Here is a 22745-nt window from a genome sequence, read left to right as displayed (position 1 = left end):
AAAACAAAGGTATTCAAAGCACAATTGGAGCCCGGGATCCACACTCCCACCTGCCAGACTCAGTCCACACTATTGTCTGCTTCTCTACTCACAGGCCCATCTGGAGCCAGGGGTAACACCCCTGCCTACTAGTCTCAGTCCACACACAGCTAGCCTTTGGAGTAGGGTCTGGAGTAGTGCCTGCCAAACCAGTTTGAGTCAGGGGACCACGCCCCCTTGCCTGTCTCAGTCCACTGCCTGGCAAGCTTCTGTTTGTAGGCTCTGTTGGAGTCAGGGCACCGGGTCTGCCCTCTGGTCTCAGTCACACACAGCTACCCTCTGCTTGCCATAACCAGTTGGAGTCAGGGGACCACGCCCCGCCTGCCAGTCTCAGTCCACTGCCTGGCAAGCCTCTGTTTACAGGCTCTGTTAGAGTCAGGGCACCACACTCTGCCTGCAGGTCTCAGTCTTCACCAGGTAAGCCTCTGCTCACCAGCCCGGCTGGAGGCAGTAGAGTACGCCCTACCCCTGAGGGCTTGGTTCACACCCAGTAAGCCACTGCTCAAGGGTTCTATGGAATCTGGAGACCATGCCCTTGCTCTCAGGTCTAGTCCACGCCTATTAAGCCTCTGCTTGCAGGCCCAGCAGGGACCAGCCTTGTCTGCCAAACTCAGCCCACACGGGGCAACCACTCTCCTGCTGTGGGTGCTGTCAGAGCTTGGGGTTCTGCACCCTGTCCTGCCAGAAATAGCCCAAACCAAGGGTCAACACTACCACTGGCCGGGCATAGTCATAACCAGGGGACTGCTCCTCTTCCCACTGAGTGTCCCTTTCTTCCCACACCCTCTTTCTTCCCTGTTAGTCACAGATTCCGTCCTGATGGTTGGCGGTCCACACTATGCCCAGATCTCTCAGGACAAAACCAAACACTCTGTGTTCTGCAGGGAGCAGAACTTCAGACCACCATGCTAGGGGGAAAGGGTGGCCTGGGAGTTTGGACTTGTGGGGAAAAATTCTGTACAATTTTATACCTGGTGAGGTGGTGCCTAGGTTCATAAGTGGGACTTCCCTGGAGAAAGAGACCTGGAGTTTAGCGGCTCTCTCCATTGAGGTAAAATGAGACGTCTTTTGTTCCCTGCTCCTTTGCAGATAGGCTGCGGCAGGAGCCTGAGGGAGGGGTCTCCCATCCTCTAGTCAGTAGGCTTTGTACCTGTAATTTGTTTTCTTGAATGGTCTTCCTTGGAGTTATAGCTTGCCGAATTTATTTCTTGGCTCAGCTCCCCATCTTTGGCTTCGTAGAGTCTGGTTCAGTCCAGTTTTTCTTCCTTTGCTCAGGAGCCTTTGAGGAGCGTTGCTACCAGTCGGCCATCTTCCCAGAATCCCCAACTGTTTTTAATTAACTTATTTTTTCTCAGATAATAAACTTTGTTTTTAAATATTTGTCAAGTAGTTTATATCTTTAAGGTTTTTGCCGGTGGTGACAGATGTATGAGCAGTGTCCACATTGTAGGCTGACTCATAGGCACACGTGTGGCTTCTATCCCTGAGGCTGGGAGTACCACGGCAGGCTGGGCACAGGCAAGGCCAGTGCAAGCTGTGGGTTGTCAGAAGTTGTGGGCAAGCCAGGGAGATTTGAAGATGCTTCAGGGTGCTGAGGGGTTTGGTGTCTGCCCCTGGCCCCACTCTGTTTCTCTGGGCACAGGGCCTTCAGTGAATCTTGCATCCTATCTTTATTTAATCATGACTAATAAGACTAAATTTTCCCTCTTTGTAAAGGGGGAGGGTTGTAACAATGAAATCTTTAACGACTCTTTATTTGGGGGGTAAAATCTGCAAATGCATGTGATGTGTGCAAGAGCTTCTGAGTCTTGGAAGGGAGTATCTGCAGAGATCCTTTGGTGGCCGGAAGTTGGGATTTGAGGTGGGCAGGGAGGGCTGTGGGCTCCAGTTTGGGCTTCCAGCGACCACTTTGCCTTACTTAGAGCATCTTTGGGTCAAATTTAAGTTCTGCTATGTTAAAGGTGAGTGAGGAAGGTATGGGGATAGATAATTGCAGAGGGATTAGATAGACACTTTCTGTCATCAAAGTTTGGGGGTCAGAGGTGAAGTTTGGATCCATTTGTTGACAAGTGCTGCGTCCTTTCCCCCTAAAGTCCAGTTTACTGTGATGCATGAAATGTCACCCCTTAGAATAGGCCACGTAAACATAGGAACGTCCTCTGGGGGTCACTGGACCTTCTGTATGGATGTCATTTTCTGGAAATGGGGCCTGTTGTTGTACACTGCTACCCTCCTCCCCCTCCTGTCCTTTTGAACATGGCTGGAGGGTACTCTCAAGGTGTCTGTGAGGCACGGGTGGGTGTGGGCTCATGTGGCTCTGTCCTCCATGGCCATTCCCACATAGAGACCACAGAGGGCATGAGAGCCACTAGTGCCAACCAGGAATGGAGCAGGCTCCTGAGAGTGCCGTTGGGGGTTTCTAGGTGGGATCTGATACATACCATGTTACAAGTAAGGAGTCCAGCCTAGGCAGGCCAGGTGTCACTGAGACTGGCTTACAGGGCTGGACCACAGTTGTGGGCAGGAAAGCTGGGTCTCCTGACCTGGTATGACCTCTGGCCTCTGAGTTGTCCTTGAGAGAGTAGAGGGTGGAGAGGGAAGGGACTATATGAGGCAGTATGGATATTATATGCCCCTAGTATTAGAGCAGCTGTGGATAGCCTGAGCCCACAGAGGGAAGAAGTTAGAGCATGCAGGAGTAAGCGGGCCAAGCAGTCAGGAATGGAGCAAACAGTCCTCTGCAGGTCACCAAGAAAGGACATAGGTCAGCCCAGGTCAGACCTGAGTCCCTCCTCCTCTTGTCTCAGGACACCTGTGAGCACAGAGTGATCTTCTACTTGTCTCTATGGGGGTTCCCCATGTGGGACGGGGAGTGCCTGAGGTTGAGGCCTGGTGCTTGCCCTTGTAGGCAGGGCCTTAGAGTGTGCTGGCACATGCTGGTTGGCCACGGGTGAGTCACTTGGCTGTCCTCAGCTTTCTGCTACTTGAATTTCTGCTGTAAACATTTTAAGTAGTCCTTCCCTGAAAATCTGTGTTTAAATTTCAGGCCACACTGAGAGGGTTTGGTGGCCTTCGGTGTTCAGTGAGTGTCTTTCTGTCTTACCAGGACTGTCCAGTTACACAAGTGAGTGCAGGACAAGTAGTAATCACTGCCACCTGCAGTCAAGACCATAATTAATTAGATGCCTACGTTCTTCCCTCTGCCTCCCCTGTGTGCCTGTGCTGTGGAGTAGGGGACTTTAGGACACCCATACTTAATTAAGAGAGGGGTCTAAAGGTGGCTTTACATCTCAGTGCCCACTTGGATGCTGTCTGTTCAGCCCTTTGCTCTGTGCACAGCTCTTTTAGTGACAGAAGGGAGGTTGCAGGGCAGGGTAGGGGTGTCTGCAGCCTGCACTCACATGCTAGGGATACAGGAAGACAGGCTGTGATTGGCACCGTTGCTGGGCTATCTGTCAGGTTGTGGGTGCTCTGCAAGGTGAAGGTTCCCTCTCACAGAGAATGACTTTGGGTATTACGAAAGTGAAAAGCTTAGATTAATTGTTTAGGAAACTGATTAAGTAGCAGCAGAGAAAGAATTGTCAACAAGAGTCATTTTATGGTGCAGCAGCAGAGAACATTTGAGGGTTGGTTGAGGAAACTGAACTGGTGCCAGTGCAGTGGCGTGGATGTGGGCAGTGCCCATGCCCACGGGGTTGGCCTCAGAGTTTGCAGGGGCATACCCGCCCCCTGGCCTCAGCCTGGGCCCCACACTCTGCCCTGCTTAGCACCCTACCCCTGCCCACCTGGTGCTCTCTAGAGCAGCGTGATGAGTTGCTGCAGGTGAGGGCTAACTGTGGGGGCGGCTCAGTGTGCGTCTTAGTCTGTCCTGCTTTCCCTGCCCTCCCTCCACAAAACCTTTCTCAAAAGAACCTTTTCTTTGTCTGGGAGGGGAAGGGAATGTTCTTTGTGTGGGGAAAGCTCTCTGAGCCCAGGGAGTGATTGCTGTGGTGGGGTCCCAGAGTCATGGGAGGCTTTAGGAAGGGGGTGTCCTTCACGTTGTACCATGTACCAAGGGCTGTGCCAGCTTGTGTACACATGTGTATCAGTGAATTTCTCACAAACATCGATGCCCAAAGTGGTATCAGATGTGGACTGCAAGGTGGTTTTGTAGGGGAGGAGGGTGCTGAGTATATCTATAGTGTGACAGGTGTGTCCACTGCCTGTGGCCATTGTGGCAAGGTCCCACAAACTTAATGGCATAAAGCAACACACATTTATTCTCTGCTAGTTGTGGACGTCAAGAGTCCAAAATGAGTGCCACCAGGCAAAGGTGCAGGTGTGGGCAGTGTGGGTTCTCGCTGAGGCCTGTGGGAAGCCCCGTTTCTGCTGGGCACCTCAGCTTCTGGCCTTCCCTCTTACCACAGGCCCTCTACTTACACCTTTGTGCCTCCCCAGGCTGAGTGTCCCTCTCATAAGGACCCTTGAGGTTGTATTTGGGGGCTATCCAGTAATCCAAAACAATCTTGTCTCAAGAGCCTTAACTTAATCACACCTGGAAAACCCTTTTGCCTCCTCAGGGACATGTGTGGGTGTGGGGACCAGCCCTTCCGTGTCTCTGGGTGCAGCAGAGGGAGCTGCTGCAGAGAGCTCTGGAGGAGGCGGGGCCAATGGACTCTGCCTGCTGGTTTCACAGAGTCTGATCTGAGGAGCTGGAGTGGCATTGCCCTAGACTGGGCCAGGAGATCAGTGGGAAGGGCCACCTACCTTTCTGCAGATGTGTGGCCAGAGTGGGTGGCTGTCTCATCACTGTGTCTTCCCTGACCCTGTACTGAGCTCTGGGGTGCTCAGTAAGCTGAGTAAGACTTGTGGGCACTGTTCTTACCTGGGTGGCTGCGCCTCCCTCCTCCCCGAATGTCTGCTTTTTCAGAGTGATGCAAAATCATGGAATTGCCTGTGGGAAAGGAAGAGCAGCCCCTGCTACAGGCGGGGTTGATAGTGGAGTGGCTCCTGCCATGTGGTGTAGTGTGTGGACCTGGCACCATGGAGCTCTGGGGGTGGCTCTGACCCAGGTCAGGTCCTGGGAAGAGCCTGGGGGGGGGCAGATAGCACTGTGACCTGGAGTTGGGGGAGGGGCAGCAGACAGCACTGTGAGCTGCAGGGAGAGGGGAATAAGAAGAAAAGACTCCTTGCTGTGCTTGAAGAGTGTGGTCCTGTGGTGAGCCTGGTGCTGTTTGCTTCAACACAAGGTGTGGACTGGTATGGTGTTGCCCACCATGCCTGTGGGACACGAAGGTAAAGGGACAGGGCAGAGAATCCCCAGAACTTAGTGGGGAGTACGGTGAAGGGCATGGTGCAGTCCCAGCTGGGACCCATCTCCAGCCACTCAGAAGCTGGCTTCTCCAGGAGAGACAGAAGGGGCTTAGAGGCAAAGTCCCTTGTTCTCTGTCCCTCCTCAGGCAGCCTTGGTTTGGGCTTCTATTGGTACCTCTGACTAAGAGGGTGGATGGTTGGCAGGTTGCCCCTTAGAGTCTGATCAGCTGTGCGCTGTGCCCCTCAGCCCACAGTATGCTGTGCCTGCTCGTGATGCTGTCACCTGGGCCCCCCTGAGAGGTCGTGCTGGTATCCAGGCCCTGCTGAGAGGTAGTGCTGCCGGTACCTGGGCTTCCCTGAGAGGTGCTGCTGACACCTGGGCCCTGCTGAGAGGTCGTGCTGGTACCCAGGCCCCGCTAAGAGGTGGTATTGGTACCTATGCCCCGCTGAGAGGTCGTGTTGGTACCCAGATCCCGCTGAGAGGTGCTGCTGGTACCTAGGCCCCCCTGAGAGGTCATGCTGGTACATAGGTCCTGCTGAGGGGTGCTGCTGGTACCTGGGCCCCCCTGAGAGGTCATGCTACACCCAGGCCCTGCTGAGAGGTGTTGCTCGTACCTGGCACCCCTGAGAGATCATGCTGGTACCCAGGCCTGTGCAGCGAGGAGGAGAGGTAAAGGAGGAGAGGTCTGTGGTATGGAACTTGAGCCCTAGAATAGCACATGTGAATTTTGATAACAGGTGGCGCTTTCGGCATGCCGGTTTTCCCCATGCATAGTTAGCCGTTTCCTGGCTGGGAGAAGAGCAGTTTGCCTGATTTTAGAACATATCCAGTTATCTGGTTGAAACTTTATATTTTCCCCAAAGTCAGAGGTTTGAGTCAAAACTGCCTTGGAGGCTAAGCTTTCCTGCAGGGAATCCTTATTTGAGGACTTTGACTTAGGGAACTTTTATTTCCAGCAAGAATGTGAAAGACAAAAGAAGCTGCCTGCTTATTCTGAGGGCCCTGGGGACAGCCTCAGGAGTTATTTCACAAGTCTAATTGGTGTGACACTGGGGCAGTAATCTGGTTATCCCAGTGTGGGGGTTGCAGAATATGTGTCCACTTTCTCCCTGTTGCTTAGTACTTATCCTTAGATCTCATCTCACTGTGCTCCTGACATATGTGAAGTCTGAAAAGGGACCATATGGGAATTTTGAAGGTGTCAAGGGGCTTTAATTTTATTCAAAATAATATACATATCTAGTTTTAAAAAGTCAGATACATAACTACAAAATTTGTATGAAAGGGTCCATTGCCCTGCCTTGTTCCCTCGTGCTGAGTCCTGCTCTCAGAGGACGCCACTCCAGACCCTGATAGCCCAGTGTTCTAGTGCTCCCCTCTGTGTTTGTGAATAACATGTTTTCGCTGCTGCTTCTTGAGTGTTACAGATCTTATCCATTGATTTTTTTGCAGTAAGGTAGGACTTAGTTATTCTACCTGCCAGGCTCCCTGAGCCTCATATTGTCCTGCTCATGCCCCAGCATCCTGCTGTGGGAGCTCTTGGCCTGGTCTTTGCTTTCACTTTTGTCCTGGGAATCCCCTTCCTCCTTCTCTTGGTTTTCTTGCAGGCATCCTCAAACTATGGCCCATGGGCCACATGCAGCCCGCTGAGGACATGTATTCGGCCCGCCGGGTGTTTTTTGCTGCTGCTGCCTGTCCTGCTTAGCAGCCAGCTCATCCTGGGGCCCATAGTCTGGCCCTCCAACGGTCTGAGGGACAGTGAAGTGGCCCCCTGTTTAAAAAGACAGGACCCCTGTCTTAGAGTGATCTCTTCTTTTTCCTGGCTGGCTTCTTCATTTGGTGAAGCCTCTTAAGTAAGGCAGGGAGGAAAGATTTTTGTGGCCTTGTTGGTCCGAAGATGCCCTGTCCTGCTCATACTCCTGACCGACAGCTGGATTGGCTCCAGGCGAGGTGAGAACTGACCTTTTTTTGGGGTTCTTTTGTTCTTCGTCTTTAATTTCCACCAATGCTGTCGCAAAGTTCACATACAAGGGTCTGATTCCTTATCCTTTGTAAATGAACTGAATTTTCTCTGTGAAATCTTCTAGGAGCTTCTCTTCACCCTTTAGTTATAAAATTTCATGACAATGTGCCAGGTGTGATCTGGTTTCTGTCATAGGGCCAAAGCCCGTGTACCTTTCAAATTGGAAGTTCAGTCCTTCTGGTCCAGAATATTTTCCTGTGTTTTCTCGTCTGTTAGTCTCCTTGACTGTGTTCTCCGTGGGCTTTCCTTCTGTACCTTCTGTTATTTGGCTTTGGTTCTTCTGACTAGAGTCTCTTTTATTGTCTTTGTGGTCAGCGTTGTCATGCCCGCGATCATTTGGACCTTGCCTTGGCAATTGTCTGGTGGGTCTTTACCCAGCTCTCACATTCTGTTCCTCAGAGCTCACTTTTAGTTCTCTGTGTGTCCCCTTTGTGGCATCTTATTTGTGGCTTGCAGATGCAGTACCTTCTCTGACAACAGTTTCTTTGAAGTTTTATCCTGACTCTGGTCTGCCCTGTGTCTTGGAGTTTTTGTTCTGTTTGTTTTGGTCTTGGGCTTTCTTGAATGAGTAGTGAAGCATGTGTGAGTGAGTGTTAGAGGGTGTGTGTGTGAAGTCTGTGCAAGTGTGTGTATGAGAGTGTATGTGTGTGACTGTGTGTATTAGAGTGTATGTGTGTGTCAAAGAGTATGTGTGTGAATGAGTGTGTGAGTAGGTATGTGAGTGTATGTACATGAGTGTGAGAACATGTGTGTGTGTGTTTGGGAGTGTGTGGGATGCTGACCACAGGCCTTACCTTAGGAGGACAGGCAGGCAGGGAACTAGCTCCTTTTGGGGGGAACCCTTGAGTGTCCCAAGTTACAAGCCCTCTCATCTTTCTCTCTTGGGCTTGTCAGTTTCCCTTGCTAGGAAGTGTTCCATCTCCAACCAAGGGAGACCCGAGGGCAGCAGAGGGAATTGGGGTGAGGACCTCAGCTTTCAGGGTACAAACTGTCTTGAAAATCTTCTTGTTGCTCTGAGTCCCAGGCCATCCCCAGCCACACTCTGCTTGTGGCTGGCTGCTATGCTGGGCCTTCCTGATTACCTCTTTTCCAGGGGCTGACCAGTCCTCCTGCCCTCAGCCCTGTCTTCCCAGTGAGAGCCTGCAGGGGCCTCCAGGCCTTTCTAAGCGTTCTGATATCCTCAGTAGTGCCAGCCTGCTTCGCGGGGCCTCCAGGCCTTTCTAAGCGTTCTGATATCCTCAGTAGTGCCAGCCTGCTTCACTCTGGCTGCCCTTGGGAATCCCTGCCTGCTCCCTCTCATCTCTTTCCACGTATCTAGCCTCTCCCACTGTGAAAATTTAATTGCTATCTTGTGTCTGCTATTGTCTGTTCTCCAGGTTTTTGACCTTGAGAGTTTAATAGTCATTTTTATTGACTATTAATAGTCATTTTTATTAAGGTTCCAGGAGGTTGGACCTGCTGCTGTGCTTAGTGGGCTGTGTTTAACTGAGGCTCTAGGTGTGGCAGTGTCTAGCCCCGGGGCTGGCGGCGAGAGCTGGTGTCCACCCTGGGTGTTGTTCCTGCCTCCCACCCACCTGTTTCTGTGTGTCCCTGGCTTTGTTCTGTCCTCTGTGGGTCATATTGCTGCTCTGGGCCTGTGCAGCCTTTTGTGTGTGACTTGGCAGGATATGTGTGTGTGAGAGGAAGAGAGAATATGAGTGCACCATTCCTGCGAGGTGGCACATGTGTGTTCAAGTCCTGAATTAAGTGTACTGTCTGTAATTTGCTTCAACGCCTCTTAATGAGGAAGAGATACTTTAATAAAATAGTTGAAATTCCAGATACTTCTGGTTGGAAACCCAAGGGTTAATGGTGACTGCTGTTCTAGGAAGATTAGAAGGGGAGTTTATCTAATCTCTCTCTGTGAATAAGGCCCTGTCCTGGAGCGCAGTCACCTACTTGACAGCAACAATGATCCCCTTGTTGTAGGGCTCCGGAGGTTCTGCAGCTGATGTCCTGGCTACCTGTGGATTGGTCCTGTCCTTACCCCAGGGCTGCACAGCTCTGGTCTCTTTACTTCTTAGTCCTGTCTTCCCAGTACTCTGCTTGGGGCCCAAGAAACTGGAAACTGCAAGGAGGGGGTTGGATTCAAGTTGCTGGCTTGCCATGTGTCTCAGAGGGCTCAGGATTGGGAAAATAAAAAATACCAAAAAGAGTCTTTGCTTTCCTGGACCTTATAGTCTAGTCAAGAAAACCAAGGGGTCAGCCATTCCAGGAAGTACTTGCTCAGACAGACACAGGGCCCTGCCCGGGCTCTGGGGCCAGGCTGGTGAACCCTCTGCTCCCCGGGGAAGGGGAAGTGCAGATTAGCACTAAGGGCATAGAAGGGAGGGTGCTTCCGGGCAGTGGGAGGGGCCTGCAAAAGGCAACTTGCCAGAGTGGTGGGGCGAAAGAAAAGTGACTTCCTCCAATGGCCAAGAGTAAAAAAAGCCCACAGTTTCCATTTGGGGAAGCAGGAAAGACACAGAAGGCTGAGGCACTCATGAAATCTCATGGCAGCGATAAAGACCAGTTCATATCCTGGCTTATGTGTCTGTCCTCTTAGGACTCTTGTTGTACACTTATGTAAGACCTGAAAATGATAGTATTTTAATGAGCCTGTTACTTCAGATGAGAATAGTCCACCTGGTGCTTTCCTCCTGGTCCTTCAAGGCAGGGCTATCTAGCAGCTGCGCACTGTGGATTCGCTGGTGCTGTATTTGATTCCTTTCCTCTGTTCTTTACTGTTGGACGTCCAATTTGTTTTAAAATTTTTACTTTTTTAAAACATAGTGCTGCAGAGAACATTCCGGGCAGCAGAATTGCTGAGCGTGGGGTGAGCATCTTTGAGGCAGTTGATGGCTACCGCAAAGCTATTCTCCCATGAGCAGTAGCTGTCTAGGGCTTTCACTTTTCTCCATTTTCCTTCTCTCCACGTCCTACTCCCAGATCCATGTGGCTGTTCTAGAGGCTGCCAAGAGATGCTTTTTGAGTGAAGTACCCACAGAAACGTGAGAGATGCACTTGTGGTCTTCGAGAACTGAGGTGGCCTGACCCGTAAGAAACCTGCAGATAACTGAAGATCTTATTTTAGATTCTGTTTCATTCTCCACTGTCAAAGGAAGCTGGGTGATGGGCTCCCACCTGTCCCCTCACAGCCTCCCTACACTGCTTCTAGCACTGAGCACAGCAGCTTGTGGTGCTCTGTGGGGCCAGGTGTCGAGGTCCCTCCTAGCATCACCGTGCTCCGGCACAGTTGAGAAGGAGGGACACTCTGAAGGGGTAGAGCGGCCTCGGGCGCACTGTGCTGAGCCTTGTTTTCTGTCTCCAGAACTGGTCCCTGCCCCTGCCTGGCTCCTAACTCTTCACATCTCGTTTGGCCTTTTGGAATTGGGACTGTAGTCACTTTTGGCCCAGGTCTCTGCCTAACTCCCATGTCTCTAAAAATATCTGTGAGCCTCTTCTTGCCCAGGCTCCTTCCCAGAGCCCACTTTTCCCCCACACTTGGCTTGGGGAAGAAATAGGATCTCCCTCTCAAGGCCCTCTGCAGTCTTAGAACCAGAATGGAATCAGTAAGAAAGGGACAAGCTGGCTCTCTAAGTCTAGAAAGCTGGAATGGTGTCCAGTCCAGTCAGTGCTGTCCCGCTGGGCTTGGGCCCAAGGCTGTACTCTGAGAACAGGAATGAAGGAGAGAGGAAGCAGAGGATGAGAGCAAAAATCCCTTTCTGCCCTGCATGTGGCGTGGCCAAGGCTGCCTGGGGCAAGCTCCTGTGGGAATGGAGCTGGCTCTAGGGCTCCCAGGCCCTAGCCGTGCCTGGTCAGCACAGGGGAAAGGAGTCTGTGGGAAGCCTCCAACCTCAGAGGCTGCCTGTGTCCCCTGGAGCTTTCTCAGGCATTCCTGCAGTGGGACAGGGCCTCAGCCCCTCCCACACACCCGCACTGGATGCCTGCCTAATTGAGGCTTTATTTATCTCCATGTTTTCCCAGCTCCATATAAAGAGACAGGGAAGTGGATGAGGCTTACAGATACTCTAAAAGCACGGAGGGGAGACACAGTGGGCTGGGGGCTGAGTGGGGGAGAGCACTCTAGGACCTTCCCATCCTCCCAGAAGAGCTGTGGGAGGGAGATGAGAGCCAGGGCAGGACAGGAGCTGCTCTGCAGATGGTGTCTTAATTTCCATTCCTCCACCCCCCACTTGGAAACCCCAAAATAACCATGTCAAAGGCATAAGTGATGGAAACAGGAGGGATGAAGGAGCCAGCTGAAAGCCATTCGCTTCTCCCTGCCTCCTCCCTGGACACTCACCCCTTCTCCCCAAGTTCTTGCACAGTTGTGAAAGGTCTGGGTCCACCAGTGTATGGCCCCGTGGAGTCCAGCAGGTACTCCCAAGGGAACTGAATTGTACCTAAATGTTCTCAGCTACCACATTCCTTTGTGGAAAGATGAGGAGATGTGAAAAGTCCTTCTTTCATTTACTTTTCTCATGACTTTGAATTTCCCTGTTCAGATTTCTTGATGTGAAGCAAACTGGTAGGTAAAATGTAGATAATAAATATGTGAAGATCAGATTTGATCTTGAAGCCAAGGGGAGTGGTCATATGCAAGACAGCACATGCCATGAAGATTGTTTGCTGTTCTGAATGTTTTTTACAGTTGTCTTTTGTACAACATATTTTCTGTACAAGTTTTGTAAAAATAGGAAAGCACAAAGATGGAAAGGTAAAGTGATTCTCCAGAAAAATCCTCCAATGTGAATGTTTTGGAGTTTAAATGATGGCAGGTCCTTTTTGATTTACTTGCAGAAGAAAAATCCTCCCAGATATCTCTTCCCTACTTGTCACTCCAGCCATTTGGCACAGGGTAGAGAGGTCGCTTGTCCCTGGGTGGCGATCTCTTTCTAGGGTGGTGCTGGGTCGGGGGGCCAACTTCCAGAGGCTCCACGATGGATCTGGCCATGCTCTGTCCCTGTACAGCAGCTGTTGCAGGTGGATAGAGGATTGAATCGGTGAGTACAGGTATGGGGTTAATGTGGAAGCCTGTAGCTTCCCATCCCAGAGGGTTTCTGACTGGAGACCTAAGTTACCCAGAGGGCCTTGCTGACCTTCTGAATCACCCATGTCAGTCTGGCTTGGGGCAGAGACCATAGGGTACAAGTGGTCTGCAGGGAACATGGCATGGCAGAATAGTGAGTTCAGGGTGGAGAGGCCAGGCTCACAGCCTATTTCAGTCTGGGCGTTTTTCCCCTTGTGGAACCAGTCAAAACAAAGCAAAATTGAATCAGTCTGTGAGTTTGAATTCCACTTCCAATTTTGCCATCTTTTGTCTGACTTTGAATGCTTTGGTAGTCTTACTAAACCTAAATTCTCTTGTCTATAGAATGGGGAGAGTAATAACAGCTTTTTAGGATCACTGTGGATTTAAACAAGGACTCAACCGAGCTGTGTTTCCTATCTTCTCTGCATCCTGCTGCTTCATTCAGGAAATTCATCTGAGAATAAGGGAGTCCAGGAAACCTTATGGAGTGGCACAGAGGACAGGCTCTTTCACCCTCCAGGCCCAGTGACACCTGCCTGCTGGTTAAGAAGCAGAGTATAGCATATCGGTAATGTTATATGCAAATACAAAATGTATCATTCATGACATTTAAAAGAAAAAAAAGTTGAGAAATATATTTGCAGTAGTATGGCCAACAGTAAGGACTCCAGTTACTTGGGGGAATTATTTCTTGAGGATAGAGTTCTAGAAATAGAATCTTCATGGCCTATTCTCTTTGGGTCCTGATTTAGGTTAGCAAACTGCTTCCTGCAGCTGAGGTCTCTGTTTCCCATGCGTGTCCCACGTGCCTGCCACCTGTGGCCCCGTCCAGCCCCCAGAAGGTTGACTTGGCCTGGAGGAGAGTGGGCTCATCCTTAACTCAGTTCCAGAGAGCCGAGGTCTGGAGAGGAGGTGACATACAGCTGGGTACAGTCACCTGAGAGGTGGCCCTGCAGTCAAGGCCAGGCCTGGGAGGAAGGTGGCTATGCCATCGGCTTTGCTGAGAACACCAGGCCCCATCTCTCTTTTGTCCTTCCCAAACACTAACCTGTGTTCTGTGTTCTCCTGGGCACTCTGGGGGTGCCCCTGCCCAGTGCTGAGATGCCCAGGCCCCCTAGAGCAGTGTGCTATGCTGTCTGACCCTCCTTCTTGCCAGGCTATTGTGATGGGGTTGGTGATGGGCCACAGTTGAGGCCTCTCATGTTGGTCCATGGTGAGGAGAAATGGTGCACATGGAAGGTGTGAGCAGCCAGCAGTGAGTGATGGGAGGTCTCTGGACAGCTGCCTTCTTGTCTGTGCAGTGGTGGCAGCCTCTCTTTGGGCCCCTGAGGGGTAGACAGCTGTGACCTGTGTCCCATGTGTTTGGCATGCACACACCGAGAGGCCAGACCCACAGCTGGCATAGGCACTGGTGCCCGTCACTCCGTGGCCCAGGCGGCACCTGCTGGTAGCACACCCATTCACCCACTCTCTCTGTTTTCTGCACTTCCAGGCCAGCTAATGGGCACCTCTTCCTGGGAGGGGGTGGGGAAGTATCTGTAGGAAATACCTCAAAGTCATGGGGGCTGTGGGATAGCCCTGGATGGATGCCTGGCACCTTTTCTTGTGGGCTCCTGTTCTGGACAAGAAGCTTCATAGAATCCTTGCCCAGCCAAGTTTGGTGCCCTCAGCAGGCTCATTTGTTTATCACTTTGTCACCACTTCTGTGTGGCCTGTGCCTCATGAGGTGATGCTGGAGTTAGGCACTTAGAGGGGGATTTTCTCTGGCCTGAAGGAACTGGTGGCCCTGCTAGGAGGCAGGCCCCAGACACCTGTGGAGCAAAGTGCTAACAGCTGGTCTATGAGTGCTGCATGAGGAGCGTGGAGGACCTGCATTAGTGGACCTGAGAAGTCAGGGCTCCCTGGGACCAGGTCTGAATCAGACCTAGAGAAGGTGAGGTCAGCAAGGTGTGGGCAGAGCTGAAGGTCTCAGAAGAGGCAGGAGCTTCAGGTCTGTGGAGCAAATGGACCAGCCTGGCCTGTAGAGTTGGCTTGGGGAAAGGAGAGGCAGAAACTGCTTTCTGCCCTGCTGTTGACATCTTGGGTGTTCTGTGGGTGACTGGGGTGAGGGCTGTGTTTGGTTCTTCTACCTTCTCTCCATAACCCCCACTGGGTTTTTTCTAGAGGAAGAAATGGATCCAAGGCTGTCCCACTGGTATGGGACACCAGTGGTATGGGACACTAACTCTGTTCCTCAAGCCCCGGTGGTGTCTGGGCTGGTCTTAAACCAACAGCAAATCCAAGTATTTCCCATTATTTCCCCGAGGCCCCAGTATGGACCCTTGTTTTATGTCTTGAGAGAAGCTTCCTTAGTTGGAGTTCTTCCTAGATTGGGGAGCAGTCAGCATGTGGTAGAGTTGAGACCGGCCTTGGTGCTTCTAGTCACCTCCGAGCCTGTCCCAGGTGTCTGCAGTGTGCACTTGCCATTTTCTCTCCTGCGTCTCCTCTTGCGTCATGGGTAGCCCTGCGCACAGCAGCTGCACACAAAGCCCACAAAGAGGCCTCTGTTATTTGCCAGCAAGTGAACACTAATCTTCTCTGTTTCCTTTGGCTGTCCTGCAGAGTGTCTTGCTGTGGTCAGGAGGATATGCCGGGTCTTTCATTATAGGCACTGGGCTGTCCTTTCCTGGCCAGTGGCTTCTTGGGGGCCCAGGACCACTCACTGCTGTTGTGGCAGAGGGCACCTGTTTTCCTACAGCCACACTCCTCAGAAGTCAGAGTCAGTCTCCAGACTAGGTGGGGACCCCACCCTGTGGCACTTCTCTCACAGGCCAGATTGCGTTGCTTCCTTGAGAATGAGGTAGAAGGACAAGGTCTTAATTTGCCTCAGCTTGTTGGCCATTCAGGCCATTCAGACAGGAACATGGGGTGCAGAGGAGAGGCGGGCATCATTGGTGTGGGGGAGAGATGGCAGTGCTGTCTCTGATCATCTGCAGTGCCATAATGAGGAGCTGCCTTCCAGCAAGGAGCTATCCCTGGAAACAGCATGCCTCCGTGGTGGGGGAGGGTCTACATTGGGTACTGTCTCCACCCAGCCCAGCTGTTACCAGCCTGTGGTGCAGCCAGACCTTCCCTTCAGTACAGCTCAGGGTTTTGATCTTTAAAATGGTCATTCTGCCCCATATAAGACATCTTCTGCATAAAGGGAAGCTTTTTTTGAGGCGGTCTGTACTGTAGCACGGCATACACAGAGAGGCAGCATGCTGTCACCATACGGCCTGATGGGGGCTCAGGCTGTGCACCTGCAGCCGGGCTGGACCAGGATGTGCTGCATCTGTGGGAGTGTTGGGAGCTTGCTTGTTAAGGGCAGGATGTGGAGTGTTACAGGTAGGGGCACGGTGACCTCAGTACCGTGTCCTCTTAGCCCCTGAAGAGGCCCAGCAAGGCAGATGTGTCAGTACCCTGTTGTTGGCTGAGAGTGAATGAGTGAAAGGAAACTCACTCCCCACACTCAGCTGTTTCCAGTGAGCCTGTGTTGGGAATGGACCTGTGGACGGCCCTGCCCAGAGGATATGCTGTAGGGGCAGCAGTGGAGTACCCCTACTGCTGCTGAACCGGGCTCTCCAAAGAGTCAAGCTACAACTGGTCCTGAACATGAGCTTGGAGCCCTCAAGACCCCCCTCTGTGGAGGGCCTGGGGGCTGTTCTGCCATCACCTACCACAGAGGGAATTGGTGAGGGTTTCCTCCTCTTTATAGAACCAGATCTTCCTGAGTACCTCTGTGGCTTTGACCAGTAGAGGGCTGTGTCCAGGCCTGCTGGACAGACTCACCTGGAAGACAGTTCCATCTGGGCAGGCAGGGCTGTCCCAGAGGCTTTGATCAGGGCCTAGGAGCACGATGAACAAAGGCCCCTACACATTGGAACTAAGGACCTTGCCACTAACGGAGCCTTCACAGCTGACCAATCTGTACATTTTCTCAGTCTTAAGGCCAAGGCAGGAGTGGCTGTGTCAAGTAAGACATCACCACCGAAGCAGTGCTCTGAAGAAGTTTTGAGTTTCTGTGGAGTGGATTGGGCATTTCCAGTGGGAAGGGGTACGGAGGCATCTGAGAAAAAGACTTCTTTCTCAGCACCTTCCCAGGTATGGCTGGGGAGTGCAGTTCTTAACAATCTTGTTGAGTGGAATTGTCTCTGGAAACAGAAAAAAAGCCGAAGAGGACCTTGATATGACCTCCTTCTTACAGAAGGTTTTATCTTTAACATGTTTGGTTAATTCTTAGCTCCTGCCCTTTAGGAGTGTAGCCTGAAGGGTGTCTGTTAGGTTTAATGGGCTCTAGACCAGGGGTCCTCAAACTTTTTTAAACAGGGGGCCAGTTCACTGTCCCTCAGACCGTTGGAGGGCCAGACTGTGGGCCCCGGGACGAGTCAGCTGCTAAGCAGGACAGGCAGCAGTGGCAATAACACCTGGTGGGCAGATAAATGTCCTAGGTGGGCTGCATGTGGCCCTTGGGCCATAGTTTGAGGACACTTGCTCTAGACCCTTGCCCTGAGATTTTGAAGAGTTGCTTGAGGTTGGGTTTGTGGGTTTTCCCTGTAGACCTAGGTCTGAGAACAACAGAGCATTTCTCGGGTTCTGGACTTAAAACCTGGGGGTCCAGACCCTCTCATTGACAAGCCTCAAGTCCTTAAAGAGGAGTCTAGAGCCTGGGCAGGACCAGGCCTTTGAGGCTGCAGCCAAGGTTGGTGGGTGTGAGGACTAGGGGCCATGCTGAGGATGGGCACTGTTCAAGCTGCTCTAGTATCTGGCATTTGGGCTTAGGGCCTGTCCTTGGAGGATTTGTGGCTCTCGGTCCCAAGCCAGTTTCCTTCTCTAAGAGTCCAGGAGGTCTTAGCTGACAGGTGTGTCCTGAGCCCGTGGTGCAGGGAGACCCTGGGTCATGCCCGCATGGTAGGCTTCCTCTGGAGCCCTGTGACTTGATGAGCAGGTCTCAGGCTGTCCCCCTGTGGTCCTGCTAGAGTCTGTATACTTTGTCCTTGTGTATCTGAAATCTGGACAGCTGGGGAGACCTAGTGATTCCTTATGTGTTTTGAGCTTAGTGTTTCACTTCTAGATGATTTGGGATCTTGGAGAAACATTGAACATCCAGCTGTATTAAGTCACTAGCAATATCTGGCTGTTAGTGGCTTCTGGATTTGAAGTCCTTTGCGCCCAGGGCTTCCTGGGCACACTGGACCTGCCTGCCGCCCATATCTGTCCATGGTTGGCAGGAAGCTGCTTGTGTGAGAGCCCTGTGTTGCACCTGGCTCACAGTGAGTGCCCACACTCTGCTCCAGTCCCATACTTGCTCCGAGAAGAGCCAAGGAGCCAGTCCTGTGGCTCAGGGCTGGGCTGCAGAGGTCCCTGCTTTCCAAGGCTTTGCCCCTTTTTGTTGCACAGAAGTACAGCACTGGCCACATCTGCCCTCACACGCCTCTGCAAAGGGCCATTTCCCTGTAGATGGAACATTTTGCCTGGTAGGCATCCCAGGGACTCGGTGCCATGCCTGCTCCTGAGAGGGGAAGGATGGCTCTCTCTCCACCTTGCCCCTGCCCAGGATTTCATCCCAGGGTTTCATTTTCTTTCATGGTGGCTGGCAGTACCTATATAAGTGCTGCTTCAGGCCCCTGTGACATTGCTGGCCCCACTGCTGCCAGGCTCCCCACAGCTGTGCTTTGTCTCCTCGCTCCCTCTTTCTCTGCTTTTGTCAGACCTTCTTGGGCCCAGCCAGAAGTTGCTAGTGACTTAATACAGCTGGGTGGCCAGCCTGGGACAACCAGCCCCCAGAGCTGAGCCTCTGTGGCATCAGGTAGGAATCACTTCTGAGGCAGCAGTGCCCAGCCTTGGTGGGCATCAGGAGCAATGAGATGCCCCCCCGCCCCGAGAATTGAGGTCAGTCTGTTTCAGAATAGTCCCAGGTGATTACATTCTTCAGCAGAAGCCAGGAATCATTCATTGCTTTAAGCTCTAAAACCTTCTGGTTTGAGCTAGCTCCCTTTCTCTGGCCTTTAGGGAGCCTTGTCTCCCTGCCTCAGACCCTGGGTGCCTGAGGTGGGACCTAGTGGATGTGATGGGTCCAGTGGCCACATTGCTGGCCAGTCTCACTGCAACAAATAGCACCTTCTTTCTCTAGATCTTCCTACCAAGCCTCTGGGCAGAAAAGCAGCTATGTTACATGGAATGGCAACTCTCCCTTCCAGGCTAAGGCAGACTGGAGCCAGGCTAGTGGGTCTCAGGAATCTCTTGCCTGTGTGCTGGCCCTGCTGCCTATCCAGTGCAGCCCTCACTGCCTGCCTTGGGCACAGCCTCCTCAGAGCTCAGGTAGGAGGGGGCAGTCCTAAGGCCCTGCCCTCCCTTCTCTGTGGCTTCTCCGTACTCTGTCCTCCCTCCTTATCCAGACACACCTTGGAGAGGTCTCAAAAACTCATGCCAAAGGTCTCATATTCAGCCAGTGTCTGCTTTGCCCATTGCTGAGCTCTTGGTTGGACAAGGCACTGTGGCAGACTCTTCTCTGGGAGCTCAGCAGAGAGCTGAGGCCATGGTTAAAAGGGAATATACCTTTGGCCTCAAGTGGAGTCGCAGCCTAGAGGCGCACACACTCTGCCTGGGATCTGTCTCCAAGGTGCAGCAGTTCCCATGGGGCACCAGCTGCTGGTTCTGAGGCTGGCACCTGTGTGCTGGGCTGAGCAGGCAGTATGTGGGCGGTGTGCGGGGACACTATAGCTAGGGCACAGGGCACAAGGCCAGAGTGCCTCACAGCGTGGGGGGCCACACTTGGCGATACAGGACACTTAGCTTGGTTGAGACTTTAGTAGAGATACATGAGGATACAGAGAGACATGTTTACAGGTGTGTGATGTGCCCAGGTTGTACACACTCCTATGTTCATGTTCTGTCAGCCAAGAGGGCCTAGAAGCTCTGATGCCCCAAGACCAAGGACTGCCACCTCCATCTTGGTTTTTAATGACACTCTCCAACAGATGGGGTTCCTTAAAAAAAGAGGCGATTTTAGGGCCAGAGCAGGAACTATCTGGATGAGCCTGGAATACCTCATAGGGCTAGAAAATAAGGTGCACGTGCTGGTGGGGTGTGTCACAGGGACTTAGAGTCAGCCAGAAAAGCTCCCAGTGGGATGGCATAAGCAACCAAGGAATAATATAGACTTAGATTATGCTGTAGTTTGGATGTTTGACGTCTCCAAAGCTTGTGTGGTAATTGGATCCCCAGTGTTGGAAGTGGGGCCTGGTGGGAGGTGTGTGGGTCATGGGTGCTCTCCCTGAGGTGAGGGGACCGTATGAGTTGCTGTGCTACCCTCCTGCCCCAATCCCTAGCTCCCTCTCTTGCCCTGAGATCTGTGCACATGGTTGTTCCCCTTAGCCTTCTGCTGTGAGTGGAAGCAGCTTGAGGCCCCGCCAGATCTAGGAGTCCAACCCTGAATTTCCCAGCATCTAGAATCATGAGCCACATAGACTGTTTTTCCTTAAAAATTTCCTAGCCTACAAATTTCCCAGATATTCTTTTGTAGTACCACAAAAGGGACTAAGATCATAATTCTAAGTATGAAATACCCAAGTCTGTACTAATATGAGTAAACATAAAAGAAACAAATGGGAGAAAAGAAACAAAGCAGTGTGTGCAGATGTTTGCCTCCTCGAGGGAGGTAAACATCAGACAAACCTAAACTGAAGGACTTTCTGCAAAATGCCTGACTAGTACTCCTCAAAATTATCCAGATCACCCAAACGCAGGAAAGCCAGAAACTCACAGCTAAGAGTAGCCTGAGGGGACAGGGCACTGAATGTAGCTGGCTCTTGGAGCAGAGCGGGAGCTCTGAGTCAGGCAGTGTGGGGTGAAGTGTGGGCCTGTCGCAGGAGTGCGTCATGCAGCTGGGGGGCTGAGCGGGTACTGCGCGGGTGTGAGAAGTTACCTGCATAGGTGGGAGCTCCTCATATCCTCTGCACAACTTTTCCATAAACCTACATCTATGCTAAAGTTAAAAGTTTATTTCAAAAGTGAAAAAAGAAGTACCCTCAAGACTCAGGGAAAGAGGAAGTGGCTCTAGGCCAGGGCTGCTGGGAGGACTGGACACTAGGTGCTGATGGATTTGCTCTTGAGAGATGGGTGGGGCCTAGGCAGGTGTCCTGAGGCAGGACAAGGGGCTGGTTGAGGAGGAAAGCTATGAAGTGGGGCCTTAAGCCATGGCGGAGCATCACCAGGGGCTTTCCTACCATCTCCCCCGAGCCGGGGCAGTTGCTGTGGCCTGTGTGGGACCCCAGTTTTGTGTCTCTGCTGAAGAGGGAGACCAACTGATGGGTGGCCCCTGAGAGATTATTATGCTGGGGAGTGACTAGAGGCTGAAGCTAGTGCCCCTGTTAGGATCCTGTGTTCTTCAGTTCCAGGACTCATTCAGGGCCATCACCTGCACTTGGAGGGCAGTGGTGCTGCAGGCAGCCTTTCTGCCTTCCTGAGTGTGATGTCTAGTCCCAGCGTGCCCCAGGCCCCTCCAGCAGGGTCCTCTTCTCCCCATGCCTGCCTGGTTGTCCCTGACTACCTTCTGCTGTGGAGGTCATTCCTACTGCCCACTGTGGTTCTCTGCCTGGTGTGCTGTCCACCTTGGGGTTTGTGGCCAGGGTGCATGGGAAGCTTGGCTCTGTAGGTTGGTGCCTTGCCATGTCCCTGGTACCTCACTGGTGCCCACACATGGCAGGTGCTTGATCAACACTTAGCAGTTGGGCAGACCCTTAGGGAGTTGGCCCAGCTTGGGCATGCTGCTGTGCTTTGCTGGCTGTGCCCATGTCCCGAGTGGTGACGCTCTCTCTCACATATGTGGGGACAGATGTGTGCAGATAACTGTACAGCCTCGCCTTGAGCTGAGCACTACGTTCACACTCTATTGCTTTTTGAGCTGGCTCTGACCCTTGGAAACTACCTTTAAGACATTTGAATTCTGCAATCCTGGCCGCTCCCTCCCTGCTTCTCATAAGCCAGGTTCCGACCTTTATTTCAGCACCTTTCTCACCATGCACCTTCCTGCCCTCTGGGCTTGGAGCAGTCTGAGGTGGGTGCCCCTGCTTCCTTGTTGCTGTGGCCCCAGGCCTGTTGTCCAGTGGAGGCTGTGGGATCATGATTTGAGGGAAGTGGCCTTGTCTTATGTCCCCAACTACCTTGTTCCCTGGAAGTTACACAGCTCAGCTCCTGCATTTTGTCCCTGGGGTCTCATGGGAGTCCTCCTGCTCTTGTGAGCTGAGTGAGTCTATTCCCAGCCTCCTCCTGTGCCCCATTTTGGGGAGCCCAGCTCTGCTGGATCAAGGCAGCCTCCAGAGGACCATCTGGGAACAGGGGGAGGGAGGATGAAGAGATTAAGAGGCTCCCAGGCCATGCATAAGTGGCCAGGCCTCGACAGAGGCTAGGCATTTCTATTGGTGGTGTAAGCACCAGCCCTTCCATGCTGAGCTTTCTGTCCTTCTTTCCCAGCCACAGGGGCTGGGACTGCCCAGTGGCCGCAGGCCTAGAGGCCACCAAAGTCAGCTCTTCCCTAAGGCTCCTGAGCTTGGGGCTCAGCTTCCTTGCTGCTGGGTCTGTCTCTGGCCCCTCCAGCTCAGACCTGACCTCTCTCTCAGAGACACTTAGAAGTGAGGTAGGGCTGGGGACCCTGGTCCAGAGTCTGTATACCTTCATACCTCAAAGGAAAGCCAAGTTTAAGTCCCCTTAGTCTGCATCTACCTTACCTCCTTGTTGCCCAGGCCCTGCCCTCCCAGTCCCCTGTTCACTTGGGGATGCCCTAGGAATGTTACTGGCACTGTTTGTGTACCCTGGGGTGGCAGCTAGGGTTGCCCACGGCTGTTGGGCCTGTCTTTCTGCCATCTCTACCTCCACTATTCAGCGCCCCTTCTTCCCTTCCCTGCCTGTGTTCCACCATTAATGCCTGGTGACATTAGTGCTAAAGGGTCTATTTTCTGCACAGGGGCAGAAATGCCAGAGAAAGGTAGCTGGGGTGCAGGTCAGGTATAGAAATAAGAAATTTGGTGTCTCCTGTTCTCATGATGAGCTGTTCAGGCTGGAATCCTAAGGGTCATCCCTAGCCAGTCTCCCCCACACCCACTCTCTTTGAGTCCCTTTGGCTGTTCCTTCAAAACACACCCCTTCCAACCAGTGTCCCTGTGTGCCATTAGCGTCCTTCAAAACACACCCTTTCCAACCAGTGTCCCTGTGTGCCATTAGCGTCCTTCAAAACACACCCTTTCCAACCAGTGTCCCTGTGTGCCATTAGTGTCCTTCAAAACACACCCCTTCCAACCAGTGTCCCTGTGTGCCATTAG

General features: G+C 52.3%; 1 protein-coding gene across 12 annotated transcripts in view; it reads left to right on the top strand.

Moving 5' to 3' along the window:
• The window catches only part of MPRIP (myosin phosphatase Rho interacting protein), a 167978-nt gene that overhangs the window by 82960 nt on the left and 62273 nt on the right, over nucleotides 1–22745 (top strand). The window contains exon 1 of one of the 12 annotated variants that reach the window (XM_023507423.1): nucleotides 12918–12976. The exons of the other annotated variants lie outside the window; for them this stretch is intronic. The gene's annotated coding sequence lies outside the window, so the exon portion shown is untranslated. Of the gene's footprint in view, nucleotides 1–12917; nucleotides 12977–22745 lie in introns of those variants that run through there. 12 annotated transcript variants of the gene reach the window in all.

The sequence above is a fragment of the Otolemur garnettii genome, unplaced genomic scaffold (assembly GCF_000181295.1).
Source record: "Otolemur garnettii isolate 467f Iridium unplaced genomic scaffold, OtoGar3 scaffold00182, whole genome shotgun sequence".
Classification (NCBI taxonomy): domain Eukaryota; kingdom Metazoa; phylum Chordata; class Mammalia; order Primates; family Galagidae; genus Otolemur; species Otolemur garnettii.
This window is presented reverse-complemented; position numbering and strand designations above follow the sequence as displayed.